Raw genomic sequence first — 27,079 nt, 5'->3', positions numbered from 1 at the left:
AGTGCCCAGAACACCTGGGAGGGATGATCTAACTCGGAGAGAGGCAGTTCCACATCTGTTGGGATGGCCAGACAGTGCCTGGTCCCATCCTGGGTTTTGGGGCAGAGATGCCACAGCTTCGGGGGGCAGTCAGGACCGAGGACTTCAGAAGGCCCTCTGGTTCACTGGAGATCCAGCCATCCTCATCCCGTGACTCACAAACAAGGCCAGAAAGTTGTGGGGTTCCTGCAACGGCCCTCTTCAGACCACAGCCTGACAGGCTAGTACGTGGCTCTGAAGGGACCCCTCATCGCCTCCTCCGCCCTGGCCACGTTTCACTCCTGTCCCAGCACATTGGCATCCACGAGCTCATCTACGCCTCACTAGAACCTTGAGACATGGGTGGAGTAGCCAGGGATGAGGATTCTTACTCTACGAGGGAGAATATCAAGAAGCAGAGAGAGAGGACTTTTCTGCCAGACTTCACCGGAGTTGCACTGTTTGTGCAGGCAAAGCCAGAAGTAGTCAACCCCAAGCTACCAAAACATCAATGATCCACTATCACGTATTAAAAATGTCCAAATTCCACCTGGGACACAGATGCCTTTATAAGGTGGAACATACCTACGTTCCTGGCTTCAGTTCCAACACTTCTCTCCTTGCCCTGACTCCAGCCCTTCACGTGTCACCCATCCAATCATATCAGCCTAGAGTGGCTTAAGTTTTCCCACCTCGATCGATGTGCTCCATCCCCACGCCTCCCCTTCCCTCCGAAAAGTGTGTGTCACGATCCTTCCTGTTCTTCAAGGAAAGCTTCCCAGATGCTCCTAATCAGGATCAATGTCTTCTCTGATTCTCTTTAAAATAGCATCCTGCTTGTGCTTTACACCAGTGTCGTATCAGGCTTTAATGGACACTCAGTCCCAGGGGCAGAAGCCATCTCTTGTCATTTCCACACAGTACCATGTGTTTTTGGCTACAGCAGACTAGCTTGTAACAGATAAACCTTCCCACCAAGGACAATTGGAAAGGGTAGGTAAAACACTAAAAGCATGTATCTGAAGACACTGGAGAGGTATCGAGGCAGCAAGGACTCAAGAATCCAGAGAGATGGGAAGTACAGCGAGGTGAGCCTGACACTCGTGTCTGCTTTTCCCCTTAAGCCATTTGCCAATTCCAAGGCAGTTGCCAACAGGCTGGGAAGCTAAGCAAAACTTCAGGCATCCTCCCAGGACTGAGGACACAAAAAATTGGAGTTCAGAGCCTGCCAAGGAGGAAGGGCCCCGTTAAATAGCCCCAGGCTTTCAGATAGGGGTCTCTGAAGGGCTAAACTCTAGAAGTTAGGACAGAGTTACTTTCTACGTGTTAGAAAGATCTAACATCCGTATAATTGGAATTCCAAAAGAGGAGAGAGAGGACGTCTGGAAGAAATACTTGAAAAGATAATGGCCAAGAATTATACGAAACTGATGAAAGATAACAAGCCCAAGAAGTACAGTTTACAAAAAAAAAACCATACCAGGGCACATCAAAATCAGACCATGGAAAATCCAAGACAAATAGGAAAGCTTACAAGCAGCCGGAGTATAAAAGGAGTATTACCTTCAAAGGAGCAGCAGTAAGGGTAACAGTTGGCCTCTCAACCAAAAACAAGGAAACAAAGAAGATAATCACATGACAGTTTCGAAGGGTTGAAAAAAATAAGTCAGCCTAGAATTCTGTACCCCCTGGAGAGAATAAAGGTTTTCACAAAAGTGGAGAGAGGACTTCCCTGGTGGTACAGTGGTTAAGAATCTGCCTGCCAATGCAGGGGACAGAGGTTCGAGCCCTGGTTCGGGAAGATCCCTCATGCCGCGGAGCAACTAAGCCTGTGTACCACAACTACTGAGCCTGCGCTCTAGAGCCCGTGGACCACAACTACTGAGCCCACGTGCCACAACTACTGAAGCCCACGCTCCTAGAGCCCATGCTCTGCAACAAGAGAAGCCACCGCAGTGAGAGAAGCCCGCACAGCGCAACGAAGAGTAGCCCCTGCTCGCCACAACTAGGGAAAGCTCATGCGCAGCAACGAAGACCCAACGCAGCCAAATACATAAATTTATTTAAAAAAAAAAACAAAAAGTCGAGAGACTTTGTCATCAGAGTTTTCCAAGATGACAATACTAAAGGGAGTTCTTCAGACCACAGGACAAATCATCCTAGATGTGGAATGAAGGAAATGGAAGGGGGAGCTATGCAGGTAAATCTGAATGAAGATCAACTGTGTAAAATAATAATGTCTTATGGGGTTTACAATATATGTGTCATTAAAATACCATGGTGAAAACAGCACAAAAGGTAGAAGGGGATTAAATGGAAGTGTTCCAAGGTCTTTGCACTATCTGGGAAGTGATGAAAGTACTCTTTTCTATTAGACTTCAGCAAATCGTAATAGTCTTAGTTAGATGCATACTGTAGTCTTTATGTAATCAGCATAAGAAGAGAAAAAAAGTAGAATGAACATGGCAATAAAGGGGAGAAATGATGGAATTATTTTTTTTAAATCCCGATTAATCCAAAATTAGAGCAATAAAGCAGAGAAAAAGTAACATAGAAGAGTTGTCACAAATAGAAAAAATAGTAAGATGGTGGATTTAAAACCAAATATATCAGTAATTTCGTTAGACGATACTGCAATGAAAAGACAAAGATTGTCATAATGGATTTAACAAAACAATATTTTCTATTTCCTATGGAAGACCAAGAGGTTTAAAGTAAAAGGATGGAAAAAGATTTACCACACACACATTCATCCAAAAAGAGTTGGTACAAAGTAAGATAAAGTCAACTTTAAGACAAAAAGTGTTACTGAAGACAAAAACTTATGATGATGAAAGAGTCAGTCCATCAGGAAGATATTAACTAACTCTTCTCAGTTTGTATACGCAGACTCCACATATATGAAATAAATATTGACAGAACTAATAGGAAGAAAACAACAAATCTGTAATCAGAGTGGGAGATATTACACACCATTCATCAGGAGAAGCAGACAAAAAATCCTTGTACTAAAGAAGTGAACAATATGACAAAGAAATGGCGACCTAACTGACAAGTTTCTGTCAACTGGACTCAGAAGACAGACTTGCTTCAAGTCCACATGCAAGATTTACCCAAATGGACCCTAACGTGGGTCATAAAGCAAGTCTCACCACATCTAATGGAATCACACACTGTGTTCCCTGACTACAGTAGAATTAAGCTATACACCAATCATAAAAGAATAATAACCATTAAATCCCCCAATATTTGGAAATGATTTAAAAGGAAAAAAAGTCTATTTCTGTTCATTTCCGTTGAGGTCACAGTATCAAATTGATTTACTCATTCAATAAACATTCATTGAGCTCCTGCTACACATTAGGCCTCATGTGGGTAAAGCAGACATGCTCTTGCCATGGTTCTAATAGGAACTGACAGGGCATTCATGTTCTATCTGTGGTTTGCCTACAGGAAATCAGTGAACATTCATGGATAGAACCACCTGAGCCAGGTGGCCTGACTTTGAACTCAGGAAAGTTTTTCCTCTTGTAGCCAGTGTCTATATCCTTATCTGGCAGAAATTTAAGACAGAAAGTCCATGACTTCGAAAGGTCCCACAGAGTGACAGACCTACAACCAATATGAAGCTAACATTATAAAGTGTCTCCTCTATGCAGGCACCGTGTATGAATCATGCCTTTTTATTTTCTGTATTTCTGCCGTTTTGATATCTGGGGTCTATGCTGACTCTGGAGAGCGACTACTCAGAAACTACGCTACCCACTTTCTGGTTAATTCTTAGAGATGATAAAGGACTCACTCACGAGTGTACTCTGCATGTGTAAACCAATCAGTCCAGAGCTATACCTTCCCAACTATTTCCATTCTCAAGATCTCACACTCTGGGCCACTAACCCCCTGCCCTAATCAACTCTAAGACCAGGTACCAGATAAGAAGAGCTGGTCCCTATGCCCTTATGCCCCAGAGAGAGGTGAAATTATTCAACTAATCAATCCTTAACCTGATTAGCCTGCCTACTGTGACAGTCATAGTAGATGCTCTTACCCACATTTTCCCCTCACTCCTGCCTCTGACCAACCCTGGTGCTTCTTCATGTGGCCCTGCATGGTGTGCCAGGCCTCCTTGATTCTAGGGATCTGTGACTATAACCTTCTTCCTCCATGACAGTCATTTCTGTGTCTGTGTCTTTCCACACCTGATTAAAACAAATCTTGGGTACATTTTAAAACGTACACATGATTTAATGTTTAAAAACATGATTCTCAACATTCTGCTGTATTAATTCACTTAATGGGGCAAACACCATTATTATCAAGGCACAGAGAGTTTCAGCAAGTTGCCTCAGGTTGCACTGTCGGTTAAGTGGCAAGGCAGGTTCTGAACGAGGGCAGCAGGCTGACCTGTGTCCTTCACCTTCACCTCTGTGCTCTAACAGCCCCAGTCCAGCATTTTCTTACCATCTCCCAAGCTCCCCCTCACGCAAGAGCTACAGAGGCCTGCAAGATTGTCTATTCACATCTCAAAAAGAAATGGAAAAAGTATGTGGTTCTGTAATTTTTTAAGAGGAAATCGTAATCTCTGGATTTGCGTATCTATAAACTGCTCCGCCCAACTTCTTGGACCCTCTAATCTGTGGGAATGAATGGCTAGTGTTCAACTCTTAAATCTTTCCTACAAAAGTGCTCCTGAATTTCTTGCTTCCTTTGTGGGGCTTCTCCGACTCTCTGGGGAATTGTAAAATATTAGACCCAGATGCTTCTCTTTTCTTTTTCAAAATAACTTTTATGGTTTTTTCTTTCTTATTGCAAAAGTTATACAACTTGGTGATACAACTCTGGAGAACACAAACAAGTAAAAAGTAGAAAAGAATTTGCAATACCCCTATTGGAGACAATGATTGTCAACGCTCTGGTGTACACCCCTTCCAGCCTTTCTTCTGTACATATATATTTCCTCTTAAAACTTACAATAATTTTCTACATACTCTTTTGTTAAACTGCTTTTCACATTTACCAGTATATTGCAAACATCATGCCTCATTGACTTTTACAAGATTTTTATCACATAGTGTTCAATCTTATGAATGCACCATAAGATTGAATAATCTTACCAGTAAATTTTTTACTGCTGTTCACATAGTTGAAATGAATATCCTTGTAGCTAAAATTTTCCACAGTCTTGGGATAAATTCCTAAAGGCAAAATTTCTGGGTCAAAGGGCTGTTAAAAAGTGAACGCTTCTGCAAAACTATATTAACTGCCTCCAGAAGGACGGTGCTAGGGTACACGTCGGCCTGAAGTATGTAGATTTCGCCACAACCTCAAAATTCTAGCTATGACCATGCTTTCAGACCTTTCTCCATCTGATAAGGGGCGGGGGGAGGTATTCTGTTTTAACCAACGTTTCTTTTGCTACTAGTGAGGTTGACCTTTCTTTTCTTCAGGCTCTATCGGCCACCTGTATTTCTTTTTTTTGGAAATTATCGCTACGTGTTTTTTTAAAATCCCCTTACTATTATATGTCTTTTCCTTATTGCACCGTAACATCCATTTTTCACATTGGCATCCATCCATCCCTCAGGAGGGAAAAATTGCCAACGTCCAAAGCAGAGCTGCGGAGTATGGAGAGCAAAGTGCCCTGAGGCTCCACCCACCGCCGACCCCCTGTCCCGCGGTGGGCTGCCACCCGCTGCAGACCAGAGGCCTCGCCCGCTCCTCCCAGGCTCCAGTTTCCTTTCTGCACTTGAACTTTCTCGGCAGGAGACTCTAGCTGCTGGGGGGCGAGGGTGGCCTGGAGGGGAATCCGTCCAGGGTGGTCCCCCTGCTTGTGGCCCCCGCTGCAGCGCGTCCCGTGACAAGACTGTTGGCAGCCTGATGACCCGGTTTAGAACCGAGCCCCACCGGGTGTCCCCAGTTGCGGGGACGGGGACCGGCGCCCCTCCCGGGAGCAGGCAAGTGGCCCCTGGCTGGCAGCCCCTTCGCGATCCGGCCGCCGCGCTCTGCGTCCCCGCTCCCCGCCCTTCCCAGCGCCGGCGGCCGCGGAGCTGGGGTGTCCTCAAGCCCGGGCGGCGGCCGCACGCGGCCCGGGGTGGGTGGCACACGTGAGCCCGCGAGGGCGCTTTGGGTGATCAGGGTCCCTGAGGGGGACCGTGCTGACTCGGCCGCCTGGAGCCGGCGCCTGAGGCCCCGCGGCCTCCCCTTGAAGCAGGCCAGGCTCCGTGGGAGCGGATGTCCCCTCTCTGCTCACATCACTCACGCGGAGCCGGTGCTGTTGGCGATGGGGGTCTCGGCTGGGCCCTGGGCCTAGCACGGTGCCTGGCACATGTTGGGCGCTTATTAAAACCCGGTTGGACAGTAACAGGGTAGGATAACTCAAAGTAGACCCATCCTCAGGATGGTTTTAAAATAAGTTCTACTGCTTGATCACAGGTCAAAGGGCTATTAAAAGCGAAGTGGATGGAGGAGGCCCTTGGCTCCCTCATCTTCCATTGTATGGGTCTTCTTGCCCCTCAGCAACCCTTCCTCCTGGTACCTGTTGGCCCCGTTGGTTCCCTGGAGAGACGATGTTGGGTATCTTGGAGTCAGAATATAAGGGTCTGAATCCTGACTTTACCACTTCCAAGCTCTACAGATTTGGGGGTACTTCTGGAGCCTGGATTTCCTCTTCTGATCATGGAAATAACCTTCTTTGCAGGTGTATATGTGATGATTAAATGAGATAACATGGAAATCCCTAGCACACAGCATGGCTTCATTCACATTAGTTTTCTTGTTTCCTTCCTGCCACTTCTGAACCCCCGAGCCTTGTTCTCAGTAGGTACTCAGCAAATATTAATTGAATGAATAAATACAAATTCCTATTCAAATCGTTACACCTTATCAAAACGGCCTTTTCCTTCTGACCTAATTGCATAGGAAAGCGAGCTGAGAAATCCATTCCTTACTAATTTATTGTATTAAGAAATTTAACACATGAAGGAGTAGAATTGTGACTTTTCTATGAAGAGGGAACTTTTATGTTTTAGCAGGGAATTCCTAGATATGAATTTTTTTTTCAGTAAAGATCACTGTATTTGTGACTTACAATCCAGAAGAAAATCAGACAATAAACAAGAAACAAAGTGCATAAGTAAAATAATATGTTAGAGAGTGATAAAAGCTTCAGAATAATGAAAAAATAGTGTAGCATAAGGGCATAAGACAGCGCCAGGGGTAAGAAGGAGGGACGTTTTATATATATATATATATATATATATATATTTTTTTTTTTTTTTTTTTTTTTTTTTTTTTTGCGGTACGCGGGCCTCTCACTGTTGTGGCCTCTCCCGTTGCGGAGCACGGGCTCCGGACGCGTAGGCTCAGCGGCCGTGGCTCACGGGCTCAGCCGCTCCACGGCATGTGGGATCTTCCCGGACCGGGGCACGAACCCGCGTCCCCTGCATCGGCAGGCGGACTCTCAACCACTGTGCCACCAGGGAAGCCCAGATATGAATTTTAATAGTTGAATTTTACATATTGTACAATGTTGGAAGTAAGGGCAATAGGGTTTTGGTGAGTAGGTGGACCTTCCACATGCCCTTCAAATCTGCTGACCTGGGTGCCTCTGAAATGCACTGTGTCGTAAAGGGGGTAGGCAGACAATGGGGTACTTTATGGGAAGTGAAGATCCCCTGGGATCATAAAATCTCACCCCAACACGGAATCAGTGCTTGTGTCTAGACAAGAGTCATGGGTTGGACCTAGTAGAGGAAGAGTGAGGCATGATCCCAGCCCAACACAGCTGATTTCCTGGGAGATGTGCCATCTCGTGACACACGCCAGTGTGTGCCCAAAAGGACGAGTCCCTAAACCCGGGTTGGACACTGCCTAAGGGCCCATCAAGGCCCAAGGCAGTGAGCACTGCTGCTACTCAGAGGGGAGAATGGGGGCCCTGCAGTGTCTGCAGGGGCCACAGGGCAAACCCACAGGGAACAGGGATTCCTCAAGTCCCACTTCCTCTGAGAAGCCCGATCCAGCGACCTCTGCCCTCTCGGCTCCCTTCTGACAGCGCCTGCAGCTGTGCTCAGGAGGCTACAGGGGCTGGTCATCTCCTGCTGCAGGTGTACAGGCAGCCCCGGCATACTCCACTGCCCCTCCGAGGCCATTTCCAAATAGACACCAGCCGCAGGAGGGCAGAAGGAAGGCTTGCGGCTTTTAAGAGGCTCCATCTTCCAGCAGAACAGTATCTTAGAAGGTGCTGGGAGGCAAATGTGCTTTACTTTTGGGGGCCTGGTAGTTTTATGATGCGAGGACTGTGGTGAGCCCTTCCACGTAATTCCCCCCACCTAGGACGTATAGACTTTCTTATTCTATACCTAATTTATGTATTCAATCCCCCTCTCCTCCCCCATTCTAAAAGGATGACCTCTGCTTTTATGCCACAGCCTGGATACCACATGAGCTGGCAATGAAGGTGGGATTCTGTTAATGAGAAAGTTAGATTTTTTAAAAATCCTATATTTATTGATTACTCATTCTGTACCAATGACTGTGTGAAAAGTGCCTTACAGGTATGAACTCATTTAATCCTCTAGTCTAGACTAGCGTTTCCCAATAGAAACATAATTCAAACCACATACGTAATTTAAACTTTTCTGAGAGCCACATTAAAAAAGTAAAATGAAATGGGAGAAACTAAGGCTAAAGATATATTTTGTTTAACCCAATATATCCCATATATTATCATTTCCGTATGTAATCGATGTAAAATTATTAATGAGATATTTTGCATTCTTGCACTAAATCTTTGCACTCTGGGGTGTACTTTACACTGACAGCACGTCGCAATTTCGACTAACACATTTCAAGTGCTCAGTGGTCCCCTGGGGTCGTGGCTGCCATACTGGATGGTAACAGCTCCAGGCAACCCTCTGAGAGAGGTACTGTCAGCATCTGTATTTCCCTGAGGGAAACCCAAGGGACAGAAAAGCTATAGCTCAAAAGTAATCAAGCTGGGATTTGCACCCAGGCAGCCAGATACCAGAACTGCTACCTTTACTGACTAATTGTTCTTATCTCTGTCGCTGAGCAAGTGCACTCTGGTATGTCAAGCGCTGCCCAGGACCAATTTCCTTGAGAAAACTGCTTTGGGTCAAAGGATTTGAGTTCCATTAAGAAATGTACTAGGGGAACTTCCCTGGTGGCGCAGTGGTTGAGAATCTGCCTGCCAACACAGGGGACACGGGTTCGAGCCCTGGTCTGGGAAGATCCCACATGCCACGGAGCAACTGGGCCCGTGAGCCACAATTACTGAGCCTGCGCGTCTGGAGCCTGTGCTCCGCAACAAGAGAGGCCGCGATAGTGAGAGGCTCATGCACCGTGATGAAGAGTGGCCCCCGCTTGCCACAACTAGAGAAAGCCCTCGCACGGAAACGAAGACCCAACACAGCCATAAATATAAAAAATAAAAAGAAATGTACTAGGATCCAAAAGATTAAAAACAAAAGCAAAGAAAAGCTTGAATTTTAATTAAAAAAAAACCCAAACAAACAGAAGTGTGCTATGTCTCTTACCTTTTTCAGTGCCTATTCATAAACAAGTATGGTAAATTCTCCCTCTATTCTTCTGGACATTGGATGACATTTGGATTGATGGAAGTCACATTTCCCCTCTTCACACCTGCTCTATCAGTCCTCAGTTAGAGATTTTGATTTCACTAAAGAAATCAACAATTCTGGTGGAGACATCTAACTGATATCATAGTTGGGAGAGTTTTTAGACGATGGGGAGATCTATCCTCAGTTTTCAGCCTATGAACACCTCCAAGGTCATCGAAAGCCCAAGAGTCTACGCCAGTGAGGGTGCATCGCCATCCATCACAGAAACTCTAGGAACATCCTCTACCCTGAACACAAGCCACTGGGTCAGCAGAACATTCCTGTAGCGGGTTCACACATACCAAACGAAGCCCAGGTTTCACCAACCCTCTGCAGGCACGCAAAGTTCCACAAGAGGATGACCGATCTCGCAGTCTTCTGTTAAAACTGCATGTCAGTGAAGTCCAGGAAGAACTGCGGCAGATGGACTTAATTCTTCACATGGTTTAGCCGAGCAGTGGGTCATGATTACAGGGGTCAAGCCAAGATGCCCAAGGACCTCAGTATTTGACTAACAAGAATAAGAGTGCTAGAAGGAATCAGCTGTGACCGTGGCTTATCAGAAAGTGGTAAGTTATCTCTCCCGATATGTTCTCACTGGGCTCTTGGCTAGCAGTTGAGGACATTCTTACGTTCAATTCAATCCATTTAAGGATACGAGTTCACACAGTTGATACTAGTGTAAGCTTTGCCGACAAGAAGCCCTGTGACACCCAGGGGGTATCTGGGAGACATGGGGAAAGAATTCCTTCACGTCCCCAGGACTTAAATCCCAGGCATTCCTGAAAGCCATCAGCCAGAATCAGCTCACCTTCCCCAAGGGCCTCGAGCACCCCCTACATTCAGCATCCCCTTCAGACAGCTTTCACATTCATCCTCCACAAAGAAAGGGCTGCCCGTGCCATCGCCTCCCACTGCCACTAAGCAGCATGGCCCAGTGGTTTAGAGTCACACAGAACTAGGTTCAGATCCCTCTTCTATCACCTCTTAGCTCTGTGACCTCAGACACACTTAGATTTTCTAAGTCTCGGTATTTCATCTATAAAATGGAAACGATACGTACTCAAAAGCAACTTTTTAAAGGAAGAAACAAGAAACACCTTCATTTCAGGACTCTTTCAAAAATCAAAGATCATGTTTCTTAAGTCCCTGAACCATAGTAGGTGGTTCCCCCCCCCAAATCAGGTAAAATATTTGGGGTCCAACAGGTGCTGCCTGGTAGATTTGAGTCGGGCTGTTCAAGTGCCAACTACACCTCCGGTTGATGGTAAGCTGTATGATGTAACTGGTTGTATTTAATTTTCTACTTCAGATTCCCCCACGTGTTATTTGGGAAACTGGGAACTCCCGAGGATGAGCTTCGGCAGTTCTCCCTGGATCTAGCTTTTGCAAGAACTTACTTGAAGACTAGAGACAGACATTTGCTCCAAAGAATATACGATATTGGAGAAAAGTTTAGTTACCTAAATCAAAAAGTGTGTTCACATGTGCTATGTAAACTATGTAGGTGCTAAATTGGGCCAAGTTCCATGGGAGGGTGGGCTCCAGGAAGTCTGCGATGCCTGCAGATAAGACTTTTCAGCAGGGCTGATGTCAATTTTCTTGGTCTTGCTGGGAGTTGGGGCTGAGGGTGTGGTCAGAGGGAGAGAAAGAGTTCTAAGCCTGTATGGTGCTCAAGTTTCTCAGTTCATCATGAACAGTGCTCCTTCAATTGTCTGATAAACCTCATTTGTTGGAGGACATCTTTAACTCCAAAATATATGTCACCCCTAGAACTTTCCAGTATACTGTAGAAACAATGATTTTTACATTTTATTGAAATATAGTTGACTTACAATGTTGTGTTAATTTCTGCTGTATAGCAAAGGGACTCAGTTATACACACACATACACATTCTTTTTTATATTATTTGCCATTATGGTTTATCCCAAGATATTAAATATAGTTCCCTGTGCTATACCGTAGGACCTTGTTGTTTATCCACTCTATATGTAATAGTTTGCATCTAGTAACCCCAAACTCCCACTCCATCCTTCCCCCATCCCCTCTCCCCCTTGGTGACCATAAGTCTGTAGAAACACTGATTTCTATGATTCCAGGCATGACATTGTACTGTTAATGGATGACTATTTGAAAATACTTCACTTAATTTTGACCCAACAGGGCTCCGAAAGGAAAAGGAGAAAATCTATAACTAGAATTTCCAGGGCTCTTTTCTTTTTTTATTAATATTTTGCCTTCTTTTCCTTTTTAATAAATTTACTTATTTATTTTTGGCTGCGTTGGGTCTTCGTTGCTGCGCACGGGCTTTCTCTAGTTGCGGCGAGCGGGGGCTACTCTTCGTTGCGGTGTGCGGGCTTCCCATTGCGATGGCTTCTCTTGTTGCGGAGCACGGGCTCTAGGCACGCGGGCTTTGGTAGTTGTGGCATACGGGCTCAGTAGTTGTGGCTCACAGGCTCTAGAGCACAGGCTCAGTAGTTGTGGCACATGGGCTTAGTTGCTCCGCGGCATGTGGGATCTTCCCGGGCCAAGGCTCGAACCCATGTCCCCTGCATTGGCAGGCGGATTCCTAACCACTGCGCCACCAGGGAAGTCCCCAGGGCCCTTTTCTTAAGCTGCTCTTTTGACAGCTGAATTATTCTGCTTGGGAAAGAACATCAAAGGCCTACTCCAAAAAAATCTCTCAGTCTCAAGATTTCCTTGGGGCTACTCAAATGTTTCTCTTCCCCCCAAAGCAATCCCATTCTAATGACTTCATTGTCTACCTGAGAAAAGGCATTCTGTGTTGTAGAACTCGCCGGTGCAACAATATTTTCTGAAAAGCCAAGTGGCTTTGGACTACCCCAACGCATTCTTAAAGAATACGACTGACCTCGGCCTCTTACCACTGACACCTGAGTGTCAAAAAATGCCCAATATGACCAACCATTTCCTAGTCAATAACAAAGACATGCATAAGGGGGGGAAAACACACTGTAAAAGTTCTACACTATGTGTGCATTTAGCGCTTTTAGTAAAAAGCACTGCTCTGACCAAAAGCTGATCTCCTTAACTCCTCCCATCTGCCCACCAACATGACTGTCTGGGGCACAGAACCTCCTAAAACGGGTCTCCCTCAGGCTCCAGCTTTGCGTGACTGGCCTCACCCTTTCTGAGGGCCCTGGTAGGTAGGGAAATGATTCCTTCTGCCCAGCACTTGCTCCACATCTTGTGCTCTGGAGCCCCCAGTAACTGGCCTGCTGACCCAAATGAGAAACATCGCATCAGCAACCATGCGGCTCCCCAGCCAGGAGCAGTGGCCCTGGATGCAAAAGCCACTTGCTTAGTGTCATAGAACAGTGGAGCGTAGAACTCAGCTGGATTCTTTCACCCAGACAGAATGGTCCCCTTGATGTCTCTGCCAGATGTCAGCATTCAGCTACGGGGTCAGGGGAGGGATGGGGGCTCTCTCCACCATCAGACCCGCCCCCTGCCGCCTGCCAGGGGATTCCTGCTCGACCAGCAGGAGTGATGAATGGTCCTCATTCACGGCCCAGAGCACATGGGAGAGGCTACCCCAGCTGTGGTCGGGTGCTGCTTCTGGCCGCACACGGAACACATTCCTTTGTGGAGGAAGGCTGTCTTGGGTGGATGGGTTTGGTGCTCAGAGAATGAGGGAAGCGGGTGGAGACAAGGGGGCCCTTCTGAACCACCTCAGACAAGAATGCAGACTCTGACATCACGCTTGGCCAGGGCTGGTCCATTTGACCCCTGGCCAAAGATTGCACCTTGGTTCTGTCTATTTCTGGCCACAGAGTGGGAATGTTCAGGGCATGGTGAAATGGTCAGAGGTAGGCATACAAAACTGAATTTTTTTCAGCCTCCAGAAAGAGACCTTTGTCGGGCATAATTTTTTGTGACCGATTGGGGTTCCCCACAGTCCATCGCTGCCTCTGGGTGGAATCTCATTCTGACCAGGCTGTTTCCTGGGGAGGATGAAGGTACAATTTCAAACACTTTAAAATGTGCCACTGGAGACTCTCAGATTGAATGGGAAAGCAAAAGCCAAATAAATATATAGTGTCTGTAAGAGACACATCATTTTTTTTTAAATTTTATTTATTTGAAATTTATTTTTGGCTGTGTTGGGTCTTCGTTGCTGCACGCGGGCTTTCTCTAGTTGCGGCGAGCAGGGGCTACTCTTTGTTGCAGTGCGCGGGCTTCTCATCGCGGTGGCTTCTCTTGTTGCGGAGCACGGGCTCTAGGCACGCGGGCTTCGGAAGTTGTGGCATACGGGCTCAGTAGTTGTGACTCGTGGGCTCCAGAGCGCAGGCTCAGTAGTTGTGATGCACAGGCTTCGTTGCTCCGCGGTATGGGGGATCTTCCCGGACCAGGGCTCGAACCCGTGTCCCCTGCGTTGGCAGGTAGATTCTTAACCACTACGCCACCAGGGAAGTCCGCAGGGCCCCCAAGAGACACATCTTATCTCTATAGCCTGTAGCCCATAAAGAAGGGGCAGGGGAAATCCAAAATCAGTGCTACTGCTTGAAGGCAGAGGGAGCAGAGTGAGGCGGATATGCCCATCGGGTTCAAATTAGCCACGCCCCCAAGCCCTAAAAAAATGGAGCTACGGTTTGACCACAGGATAACATAGAGTAATTGAAAGAACATGGTGCTGGCATCTGAGAGTGGTCGCAGGTTCGAATCTAGCTTCTGCAAATACAGAGGGTCTTAGGGTTTTAGGTCAGCGGTGCCCAACCTTTTGGGCACCAGGCACCGGTTTCGTGGAAGACAATTTCTCCATGGACCGGGGGTGGGGGGATGATTTCAGGAGGATTCAAGCACATTGCATTTATTGTGTACTTTATTTCTGTTATTATTACATTGTAATATACAATGAAGTAATTATACAACTCACCATAATGCAGAATCAGTGGGAGCCCTGAGCTCGTTTTCACTTGCCACTCACTGATAGGGTGTTGATATTCTGCAAGCAACTGATTTATTATGGTCTCTGTGCAGTCAGACCTCTCTGCTAATGATAATGGGTATTTGCGGCCGCTCCCCAGCGCTAGCATCACTGCCTCAGCTCCACCTCAGATCATCAGGCATTAGATCCTCATAAGGAGCACGCAACTTAGATCCCTCGCATGCGCCGTTCATGGTGGGGCTCGCGCTCCTATGAGAATCTAATGCCACCGCTGATCTGACAGGAGGCGGAGCTCAGGCGGTAATGCAAGCGATAGGGAGCGGCTGTAAATACAGATGAAGCTTCTCTCACTCGCTTGCCGCTCACCTCCTGCTGTGTGGCCTGGTTCCTAACAGGTACCAGTCGGTGGCCCAGGGGTTGGGGACCCCTGTTTTGGTGGGTTCCATAAGATATATCAAGTGCCCAGGACAGTCAGTGACTGGCTCAGCCGTGTTCAATGAGTGGTAACTATTATAGTTATAAAATCCACAACAACCTGGAAAATTTCCAGGAGGAGTGTCATTTAACCCATCAACCACTCTTCAGCCACTCTTTTTTTGTTTTGGCCACACCAGGAGTCTTGTGGGATCCCCAACCAGGGATCGAACCCTAGGGATCGAACCCTAGGCCTCCTGCCAGGAGTCCTAACCACTGGCCCACCAGGGAATTCCCACCCGTCGACCACTCTTAACACAGCATTTGGGTAACAGGTTTTAACCATGCTCCCACCCCTCCCTGACCCCCAACACATACACAGTCTCAGACACACTGTTTCTCAGAGCTAACAGTCAGTAGCCAAATTGGTCCAAATTTCTGTGCCACTTTGAAGGTGATACTAAAATTCATAAAAGGCAGGCAGGGGAGGAGAACAGAATTCGGGGCCAGAATGATGTGCAAATTTTTCAAGTAATCCAATCATTGCATTGTCTTGTTTCCAGGGGAGGAACTGTAGCTGGCGATGGGGTCACTGCATGCAAATCTCTGGAGAGGGGGTGTTGAGGGCTGGTCCAGGCACAGACACTGAGGTAGAGAGGGGCTCAGACAGTTGGGGGTAAGAGAAGCAAACGGTGGGGGGGGGGATGTGGGGGGAGTCCTGGGATGGAGGGAATGTACAAACCAGCTTTTCTTTAAATTTTTTTTTTTTTTTTGGCTACGCAGCGTGTCTTGTGGGATCTTAGTTCCCAAACCAGGGATTGAACCTACAGAGTGGAAGCACAGAATCCTAACCACTGGGCCACCAGGGAATTCCCCAAACTAGCTGTTCTAAGAGATGGATCCTCAAAACGGCCAAGGAGCTCAGTTCTTAAGTGACATCCTCCCCAAGCCCTCCCTATTTAGCTTCCTTCATGCCTCATGGAGCGCTAGTCACAGCAGGAACTCAACCATGGCTTTAGACACCTTCTGTATCTCCAGAAGCTTCCAGGCCAAGCTCCCTTCCAAGCAATGCAACCTGAACCAACAGGCCTGAGCTCCTTCAATGAGAAATAGACCCCAGGGTCCAGTGAAGGAAGGAGCAGCTGGTACAGAGGCCATGGCCACATCTTTGGCTTGTCTAGAAATGTCTGGTGACCCAGGGGAGGGGGCAGGAGTGCTGTACTAAAGTTTGTTAAAAGCCTATGATCTGGGATTCAGCTGTCCATAGAAGCACTGGAAGCCCTTCCAGAAGCCCAGTGAGTGATAGCAGCAGGTAACAACTGCCACCTCACCAAAACTGGCCAGGCTCAGCTCACAATGCTGGTACTGTGTCAAGACACTGACATCCAGGGGCTTCCCTGGTGGCGCAGTGGTTAAGAATCCGCCTGCCAATGCAGGGGACACGGGTTCGAGCCCCGGTCAGGGAAGATCCCACATGCCGCGGAGCAACTAAGCCCGTGCGCCACAACTACTGAGCCTGCGCTCTAGAGCCCGCGTGCCACAACTGCTGAGCCCGTGTGCCACAACTACTGAAGCTGGCGCGCCTAGAGCCCGTGCTCCGCAACAAGAGAAGCCACCACAGTGAGAAGCCCATGCACCTCAACGAAGAATAGCCCCCGCTCGCTGCAACTAGAGAAAGCCCGCGCGCAGCAACGAAGACCCAACGCAGCCAAAAGTGAAAATAAATAAATTTAAAAAGAAAGAAACTGACAGCCACAGAGTCGTGGCATATACACAGAGAGCTTCAAGTTCTTGCTTTTACTGAGGAGGCAGACTTTCTCAGCTACGTTTGGAGCTGACCCATGTCACGGGTGCTGATCACAAGCCTTTTCTGGACCTCCTTCTAGAATGATTCTAATACTTTATTGCATCTCCAAACACGGCATGGCTCCCACAGGTGGAGGCAATTAGGTGCCTCCACTTTCCTTATCATGACATCCACTAGCTTCAACTCTGTGTTTAAGCATCCACTCATATGTATATATAAAAAATCCTAAGGAATATATTAAAAGACTATTATAACTGATAAAAGAATTCAGCAAGGTTATAGGATGCCAGATCAATGTATAAAGATTAACTGTGTGGACACACCTTCAAAGAACAATCCAAAAATTAAATTAAGAAAATAACGCCATTCACAGTAGCATCAAAAAGAATAAAATACTTAGGAATAAACTTAACAAAAGACATGCAAAATTTATACTCAGTGAATGATAAAACATTGTTGAAAGAAATTAAAGAGGATTTAAATAAATTTTTCAAATTCCGTGTTCATGGATTGGAAGACTTAATATTGTTAAGATAAGAATACAAATTGATCTACAGATTCATCACAACCCTTATCAGAATCCCAACTGACTTTTCCACGGAAATTGACAAGCTGAGTCTAAAATTCATACGGAATTGTAAGGGACCCAGAATAGCCAAGACAATTCTGAGAAAGGAGAACAAAGGGCGAGGACTCACACTTCCTGATTTCAAAAGGTACTACAAAGCGATGGTAATCAAGACAGGGTGATACTGGCACAAAGATACAGGCATATAGATCAATGGAATGGAAGTGAGAGTCCAGTAATAAACTCATATAGCTATGATCAATTGATTTGGACAAGGGTACCAAGACCATTCAATGGGGAAAGAAGAGTCTTTTCAAAAAAATAATGCCGGAGTAACTGCATAGCCACGTGTAAAAGAAAGAAGTTGGACCCTTACCTCCCACCATTTACAAAAATTAATTCAAAATGGACCAAAGACTTAAATATAAAAGCTAAAATTTTAAAACTCTTAGAATAAAACACAGCGGTAAATATTCATGACGTTGGGTTTGGCAATGGCTTCTAAGATACGACACCAAAAGCATAGGTAACAAATTGAAAAATACCTATATTGGACTTCATAAAAATTACAAAATTTTGTGCATCAAAGGACACTATCAAGATGCTTCATGAACTAGAGCAGCAGCAGTGGGGGTAGCGAAAGGGTGTAGTGATCAATTATTTTTTTTATTTTGTTTGCATATCTGTCTCTCTCCTAAGACTCTGAATCCCTTGGAGGGCAGATACATCTCTGGATCCCCTGAGCCCAGCACAGAATAAATGTTGAGTAAATGTGATGTGAACCGAGAAAAAAAAAATATCAAGAAAGTGAAACGACAACCCACAGATGGGACAAAGTATTTGTAAATCGTATATCTGACAAAGGTCTAGTATCCAGGATATATAAAAACCCTTAAAATTCAATAACAAAAGACAAGCAGTCCAATTTTAAAATGGGCATAGGACTTGAATAGACACTTCCCCAAAGAAGACATACAAATAACTGACAAGCGCATGAAAACATGCTTGAAATCATTAGTCATTAGGGAAATGCAAATTAAAACCACAATGAGATACCTCTTCACACACACTAGGATGGCTATAATTTTTTTTTGAAGTGGGGAAAAGTAGGTGTTGGTGAAGATGTGGAGAAATCGGCAGCCTCACACAGTGCTGGGTGGAATATAAAATGGTGCAGCCACTGTGGAAAACAGTTTGACAGTTCCTCAAAATGTTAAAGTATTATCATATGATCCAGCAATTCCACTCCTACTTATATACCCAAACGGATTGAAACCAAATATTCAACCAGAAATTTGTACACAAGTATTCGTAACAGTGCTGTTCATTATCACCAAAAGGTAGAAACAACCCAGATGTCCACCAACAGTGAACAGATAAACGAAACGTGGTGTATCCTCACAATGGAATATTATCGGGTCATAAAAAGGAATGCAGTGTGGATACATGCCACTGCATGGGTGAAACTTCAAAACATCATATGAATTAAAGAAGCAAGACAAAAAAGACCATATATCACATAATTCCTTTATATAAAATATCCAGGGCTTCCCTGGTGGCGCAGTGGTTGAGAGTCTGCCTGCCGATGCAGGGGACACGGGTCCGTGCCCCGGTCCGGGAAGATCCCACATGCCGCGGAGCGGCTGGGCCCGTGAGCCATGGCCGCTGAGCGTGCGCGTCCGGAGCCTGTGCTCCGCAACGGGAGAGGCCACAACAGTGAGAGGCCCGTGTACCGCAAAAAAAATAAAATAAAATCCAGAATTGGCAATGTAGAGACAGAAAGTAGATGAGTGGCTGTTTAGTGGTGGGAGTAGGGGGAGGGGAGGAGGAAGAGGCAATGGCTAAAGTATACAGGTTTCTCTTTGTGATGGTTGCATATATCTGTGAATATACCAACATCCATTGAATTGAACACTTTAAATGGGTGAACTGTATAGTATGTGAATTATATCTCAATTAAGCTATTAAAAAATAATCTATTTAACTGACACTTCAGTTTAGTAGTATCTACTTACTAAGCATGTTACATGGCAAGCATTGTATTAGGCCCTGGAATTCAAAGATGAATCTGACATGGGTTCTGCCCTCTAGGAGTTCACAGCATATTTAGAGATGCAAAAAGAGTACAGAAATAGGTACAGAAATAGAACTGGGAAGGCAGTGATTACAATTAGAGATGAGGAACATTTAGAGAGTTGACACCTGGGCAGGTTTCGAAGGGAAGTAGGAGTTTGACAGGTCGCTGGTGGGGAAGGGAGATCATTCCAGGCAGGTCTGAAATAACACAGGATGTTCTGAGACCCGTGTGGGGTTCAGAGTTGCAAGATGCAAAGTGGAAGGGCTGGCAGAGTGGGTGGGGTGAGGAGAGGTGGAAGAGGTGAGCTTGGAGAAGCAAGCTTAGGGCCATGAGGAGACTTGAATGTCATGCCAACAGATGTTGAGTTTTCCTTTTGGGGATGTGGAGTGACGACAGGTAAGCGGGAGTGCGAGGGGGGCAGATTTGTGATTGAAAGCAGGAGTCAGTGAACGACAGCCCTTGGGCCAAATCTGTGAAGTTTTTAGAAATAAACTTTTATTGGAACGCAGCCACGCTCATTTCTTGTTGTCTATGGCTGCTTTCCCACTAAAACTGCCAAGTTGTGACAAAGATCATACGGACCCATTAAGTCTGAAATATTGGCTATCTGGCTCTTAGAGAAAGAGTTTACCAGCCTCTGCTCTAGAAAGATCCCTGTGCCTATTGGATAAAGGATGGCTTCCCACGGGTTAAGACAAAGGGAAAAGAGTCCAGTTAGGAAACTAGCAACTCTCCAGGCAAAGAAGACGCTGGGGTACCATGACGCTGCAACATCATGACGTTGGGATAACAGATGACATAGGGGGTTGATAGCGGGGTGGGGAGGTGGGTGTGGCTTTGAGAGCCTCCTGAAGAAAAAACACCTGGGGAATATCAATTTAAGAAAATTAACAGTGAAAACGATAAGAGAACTCATGGCATTTCATGGACGTCTGAATTTTATTTTCTTCCTCTTAAATCGTTAAAATGGTCCCTAAACCTCAAGTTTAGTTGAGTGCTCTCAGACAGACCATCTGAACTCGAGGCAGCTTACGATTTTTAAAAAAATTATTCTTACAATTTGGTTATGGGCACGCTGGAGCAATTCCAGATCACCTGATGGGCTGTCTTCCCCGCTTTGTGTGTTGCAAGAAGCCCAAACTCCACAGCACATTCTTTGGCTCTGCTCTGAGGCTGCTGTTGGCACCAGGTAGGCACCATGGAGTTGGTTGCCAGGCATCAGAATATCATTCTTGACTGATGATTTAGTTTTAAATGCACATGTCAAATATCATGTCTTACTCATTTTTGTCTCTTACAGAGACTGGCAGAGTGTCTGGCAACTAGAAAGTCACTCATAAATCATTTTAGTTAAGAGAGAGCACCAGGTGGGAAGGGAAGGAGGAAGGAAGGAAAGGAGAGCAGGAAGGCAGGACGTGGCCACAGAAGTTTTCACTCATGGCTTGAAAGTTGTGATCCAGGGAGTTCCCTGGTGGCTTAGTGGTTAGGATTCCAGGCTTTCACTGCCGTGGCCCGGGTTCAATCCCTAGTCGGGGAACTGAGATCCCACAAACCGTGTGGCAAGGCCAAAAGAAAAAAAAAGAAAGAAACTCATGATCCAGCAGAAGCTGACAAAAGAGTAGGAGTTCTCCAGGTGGATGCAAACCTCTTCAGCCCACGGAGAGCCTGGAAGAATAATACTTAGCGGTGATGTCCTAATATAGCTGCAACTGCAAATCCCAAATATGCTATATTATCTTCCCTAAACGTTTTAAGGAAAGAGGTTGCTTAAATCTCACAACTAATCTTGCTGCCTCTCAGATTATAAATTGTGTTTTTCAAAAATCTCTTCTAAACCATCTCACGGTAGACAAAATGAACATCCACTCCCAGGACCCTGAGGTGTAATGGAAGCAGCCCCATGCAGGCATGAAATGTATTTGGAATCTCCTGCTTTGCCTTTAATTCCGTGCCCTCTGGGTAATGTCCTATTCTTGATCTAGGTGCTTGTTACAAGGGTACGTTCATCTTGTAAAAGTTCATCCAGAACAGGTATTTGTACATCTACATTCATGGCAGCGTATTTCCGATAGCCAAAAGGGGAAGCAACCCAAGTGGACAGATGAACGAATTAAAAAAATGTGGTACATACACACAATGGGATATCATTCAGCCTTAAAAAGGAAATTCGGGCACATGCTACAACACAGACAACGTTGACAGACGCTATGTTAAGTGCAATAAGCGAGTCACAAAAAGACAGTGTATGATTCCATTTATATGAGGTATTTAGAGTTATCAAAATCATAGAGACAGAAAGTAGAATGGGGCTTGCCAAGGTGGTGGGAGAATGGAGGGTCAGTGTTTAGTGGGTGCAGAGTTTCATTTTTGGAAGATGAAAAAATCCTGGAACAGACGGTGGTGACGGTTACACAATGTGAATGCATGTAACACCACTGAACTGTGCACTTAAAAATGGTTAAAACGGTGAGTGTTATGTATAGTTCACCACAATAAAACGAAATGAAAGTTCATCCCGTGTCGTATACTTAGGCTTGGTGCCGTTTTACTTACGTCTGTTATTCTGGGGAGAGGGGTACTTTAAAAAGGTACTTTACTCAAATTTATATTTGTGTTTGTTTTAGAAGAGTTTTATATTTGTGTTTAGAAAACTATCCGCCTTACTAGGTCATGAGTCATGCAGGCACTCTGGAAAGCTGTGCTATGTTTATCTCGGGACATCCATAGCGCCCCAGGGACAAGGCTGGAGGTGGGGGGTGTTCATGGACCCAAGTTCAAGAAGAAAGAAACGGAGCAAATGAGAGCTGTTCGCAAGTCGTCGACAAAAGTTATCTTCTCATAAGGCATATGCTGTATAGGAAAGTGGCATTATTTTTTCAGAAGATGCTCTTAGCATCATGTTGGCGACGCCTCAGAAAAGACATATGGGAACGATTGCCATGGGACAGCCCTGGGTGCAGCTGTGTCTGCTTGTCTATCAAGTTCCGACACGAAAAAAACTAAAAAGAAAATGTATCATCATTCGCGTACAGTATTATAATACTATAGGTGTTTCAAGGGAAGGGATCAAAAAGCCTTGGGCAAGGAGAACTTATTAACTGTGATCGTAATCACATCCTCCTCATATGCTGACTTCGTTCTCACTCTACACCCATACGTACCGCACACACTTATCTGGGTATACTCTTTCTGCCAAGGGAAGTGCAAAAGGGTTTTTAAAACTCTGGATGGACATCTTATCCGAGCTGTCACCGTCATGCTTTATCACCCTCGAGCAAGTGCTTATTCTGAAAGGCTGGTCCTGGTGCCTAAAGGCATCTCTGATGCTGGTGGTGGGGGAAGATGGGCCAGCACACCTGGCTGGGCTGTGCTCCTGGCGGGTCACACACACTTCCTGCAGGAGGACAGCTCGAATGACTAGGATGAGAAGGTCTGAAGACTCGCTTCGACCTAGACTTAGGAGGTAAGGAGTGCATTGCTGCGGATCTGTCTCTCTGGGCATCAAGTTGGCTTTCCTTTTGCTGGCCCACGATTGCCAGTCCTGCTGGTTCTATGGATCTGGAGCAGGACAGGCTACTTCATCTGAGGTCTCGTGGCCCCCCGGTCTGGAGTACAGGAGGGACTGTGTGACACTGACATGAAGACTGGCCACAACGACCTTCTCCAGAGGGAAATGAACAAGAGTCATTACAAGCTGACCTTCTGAACCCAGGCAACCCCAGGAGAGGGCAACTATCCCTCCTAAAGCTCCCAAAACCGTAAAAGGAAGAAAGCCACAGCAGCTGCTGACATGGAATCACCTAGAAATTCTGCCCCCATGGAGACAGCCTGTTAGCTGAGGGGGAAGAGAATTCATGGATGCCAGAGGACGGTGTGGTTAAAGGGTAATGCTTTGTCCCTTTGGAGCTCCTACGGTTGAATAATGGGTTTGGAGCAACCAGTTTCTCTCTCCCTAACTGGCTGTTTTGTGGAAGGTCTGTTCATTCGATGTCTGTTTCAGGGCAATGAACATGAGAGCAGAAAATCTAGGCATCAAGAAATAAGAGATTCCTTTTTCCCACACAGCCAGCCAAGAAAGGAGGATTCCAATTCATGAGTCTCATTAATAAGATGTAAAAATGACTTCGTTATCACCCCTTTCCAAAGCAAATAAACACAAGTAGTAAAAATGCTAAAAGTAAAAAGCTCTGGTGTCCTATATCCTCCTCAGACAACGGCAGAATAAACAAAGTTGTCCATAAATGAAGAACCTCAGAGGGGAGCCTCTCCTCTGCCATAGAATTTTAGCTGCCTCCAACTAAAGATGCCAGCTGCCAGAATACTTGGGCAATGATTAGTGAGGGGTAATTGTTCTCAGTGAGATTTCTTTCTGAGCCCTTTGTCTCTTCCAGGAATTCCAACTCCAGTCATTTTGCTCACCCTACTTTCAGAACTAGGAGCCAGAGAATGGAGAAGGATGATGGCTCCTACCTCAGAGAGGGCCACCCTGAGTTCTCGAGAGGTGAGTTGCTTTCCTACAGTTTTACAAGAAGCTGGGAAATAAGCCCAGGCTTCCTGACTTTGCAGCTGATTTACCTCCTACACCAAATGGCCAAGTACTCAGTATTTACACTGGGATTTCTGATAGCAGGTGTATAGGAAGTGGTAAGCCCAGGATGAAGCCAGAGCCAGGATGAACGCGTCAGAGCACAACTTATGTTCCTTGAGCAGCGCTGAGAAACAGAACCACCACTGCCCAGGACTAAGGATGCTGGGTCAAGTCCTGGCTAGGCCAGTCACCAACTGTGCCATCTGGACAGCTTATCTGTTGGCCAGTTTACTCAACTCTAGCGTGAATTCAACAAAACCCACCTCGCTCTTTAGTGGGAAGTTGTAAGAATCAAATAACATTGTGGACAGAAAAGCGGTTTGCAAAGAATAACATACAATGAACATAAATTATACAAATCAACAGAACTCCGGTGAACTGTAAAAAGACATTTGGTGCAAAATTGGGGGAAAAAATTTGAATTTTTTTGGACTAGGTATTAGATGATACCAAAGAATGATTGTTAATTTTCTTAAATATATTAATGGCATAATGGTTATTTAATATTTTTAGAGGTCACGCTGAAATATGTAAGAATGAAATGATTTTATGTCTCGGATTTGCTTTAAAATACTTCCCTGAAAAAGAAACAAGAAAGGGGTAGATGAAACAGGTGTGGCAAAATGTCAATAACTGTTGAAGCTGAGTGAGAAGTATACGGGGGCCTTCTCCCTACTATTGTTTATATTTGAAATTTTTCCGAATAAAAAAATGATGTTAAATAAACAGTGTGGAATTTTCTAGGACACTAGAAAGCTTCACTAATGGTCACCACCAGAAGCTCAGAAAATCTGCCTCATTCACAAGGCCCCTTGTACACTGGTCAGCCAGGGGTCAGAGGACAAGAATTTGGGAAAAGGCCAGGAGAGGCCAGGCAAGGAGCCCAGCTGTAAAGGAGATAGATGAAAACATTTTCGTAGCCTCTGCCGTCTGCCATGCACCAAAATGTCAGCCAACCTGTAACATCAAGTGGATGCTTTGTCTTTAGGCTTAAGTTTCCTATTCAACTTTGCCACTTAATGGCTAAGTGGCCTTAGACCAAATCACTTTTTAGCACAAAGTCACGGAGAGGCACACACATGGGTTTGAGGCTCACTCCAGGGACAGATACTAGGGACCAGGAAGGGGAACAGGACAAAGGGGGGGGGGGGCGCGAGAGATGAATTATTTAGCTAAGGGAGAGTCCAGGGAGTCAGTCGTTCATCTGGGAACTGACCAGGGAAATGAGCACTTCGACTCCGTCCTAAGCCCCATCCCCGACCATTAAGTACACAATACACCATAAATAACGAAATAATTCCACCAAGGGTGACGAACGGCCTTTTGGGGGTCAGGGACAGACAGGCTAGCGGCGGGGTAGGAGCGGGGCCTGGAGGAGGGGACACGGATTCAAGTCTCCACTTCAGCACTTTTCCCTTTCCGCAAAAAGAACCCCTTGGACTGATTTGAAGATCTCCGCAGTTCCAAGACTTCAGGGGACGAAATTAATTTGGGGCATGTTTCTGACTTTCATTCCTCTCTCTCCTCTCATCAGGACTCGAGGTTTCCTAGCCAGGAGAAGTTCAGTCCCCTCCCCAGTGGTGTTTCGCCGCATCCCCTCGCCCCACCCTCGCTGATTTTTGGTGGTCTTTCCCGGGACGGGGTGAGGGATGACGAAGTGGGAATCTCGCCTGTTTCTTCCAATCATTTCTATTCCGGTGCTGATTTACAGCGACACCTCTGGCAGGCAGCTACTCCAGAGGGCTCCAGATAGGGGGTTGGCTGGGCGGCGGCTTGAGGGGGGCGGGGGCGGCGGAAGCGCGGTGTTCAAAGCGCCTGCGTAAAAGTTGCGGGCACTGAGGGCAGGAGTATCAGCGTTAAGACCAGGATTAGCCCCGGGGCGATCCTGCGTAGACCATCCATGGGTTGGCTTGTGCTGGCTGTTTCCTACTCCAGGGCCTCCCCTTGATAATTGGCGGGAGAGGTTTCCTGGTACCCTGACCAGCCAGGAGTGAATACCTGAGGTGCGGACCGCGCCTCTCCGTCCACCGGACTCAGGGCTTTCCTTCGTTCACTAGCCCTCACTCCCCACCCCCACCCCCCAGCCCCGTGCGCTCCACATCCCCAAAGCCACAGCTCCGGAGACACCCCAGTGCGCCCCCGTCCCCCGCGCGCTCCGCATCCTCAAAAGCCAGAACTCCTGGCACCAGCGCAGCCCCCGGTGTCCGTGGCTCCACGGTGCACCCTCCTAGGCACCTAGCACGCACCGGGTCTCGTCTGACTCCGTCCTGTCTGGTCGCAGGCGCCCCGGGCGAGCCAGGAACCGAGCGCCCAGCTTCCAGGGGCGCCCCTGCTGCGTGAGCTCTCCGGATTCAGGCGAGGTGGGGCTGAGTGGGTCCGCCCGAGTCGGGAGCGGGACCCGTTAGCCTGCACGCCCTCGCGTCTCCGAGCAAGGAGCCTTCTCTCTGTGTGCCGCCTCTCAGCTCCCGGGAACCCCAAGCACTGCTGAGAGGCGGCCCGCGGGGAGCGGCGCCTGGAGGCCCCACCGGGACCCCCGCTTTCCCGCGAACCGCCGTGGGGAGAGGGAGGCGCAGGCAGCGCTCTTACTTGTCAGCAGGGGTACGCACTCGTCCGGCTGGGGCCAGGCTCTCCACGACGGCCCCTCTCTGCGCCCGTCGCCGCGGAGCCCCTTTCCCGAGCAGAGGGAGCGAGCCGACTTCTCCGGCCGTTGGAGAAACCGACCTCCAAGTTTAGTAAGCCGCGGGTTGGTGTCGCTCTCCAACCCTTTTCCCGGTACTTTTAACCAGCGTCGGACCGCAAACCCCTCCCCGGACCCACCCCCTTCCCTGAAGGCGGCCACCGCAGCAGGCGCGGCCTCCTGCCCCTTTTGTTGTAATTCGAGAGCAGCAGTTCCCCTGGCCAGAGGGGCTGTGCGGGGGAGGCTGCGTGCCTGCGGCGCAGCCCTTCCCAGGCTTTTCTCGCCCAGGTTTCCGGAGCCTGAGAAGCTAGGGAGAGGGCTTTTCCTCTGGGAGATTCCTCTACACGCCCCCACCCCCCATCCCGCCCCACCGCCGAGCTCC

At 47.0% G+C, this 27,079-nt stretch overlaps 1 protein-coding gene across 1 annotated transcript in view; it reads right to left on the bottom strand.

Annotated features, from left to right (window-relative positions):
- LOXL2 (lysyl oxidase like 2) overlaps positions 1-26,875 on the bottom strand; it is a 102,222-nt gene extending 75,347 nt beyond the window's left edge. The window contains exon 1 of the mRNA XM_065879607.1: positions 26,607-26,875. The gene's annotated coding sequence lies outside the window, so the exon portion shown is untranslated. The remainder of the gene's footprint in view (positions 1-26,606) is intronic.
- Positions 26,876-27,079: the final 204 nt, after the last annotated feature.

This window comes from Phocoena phocoena, chromosome 6, assembly GCF_963924675.1.
Source record: "Phocoena phocoena chromosome 6, mPhoPho1.1, whole genome shotgun sequence".
NCBI lineage: Eukaryota > Metazoa > Chordata > Mammalia > Artiodactyla > Phocoenidae > Phocoena > Phocoena phocoena.
Note: the sequence above shows the minus strand (reverse complement) of the source record. Positions and strands in the feature narration are given on the sequence as shown.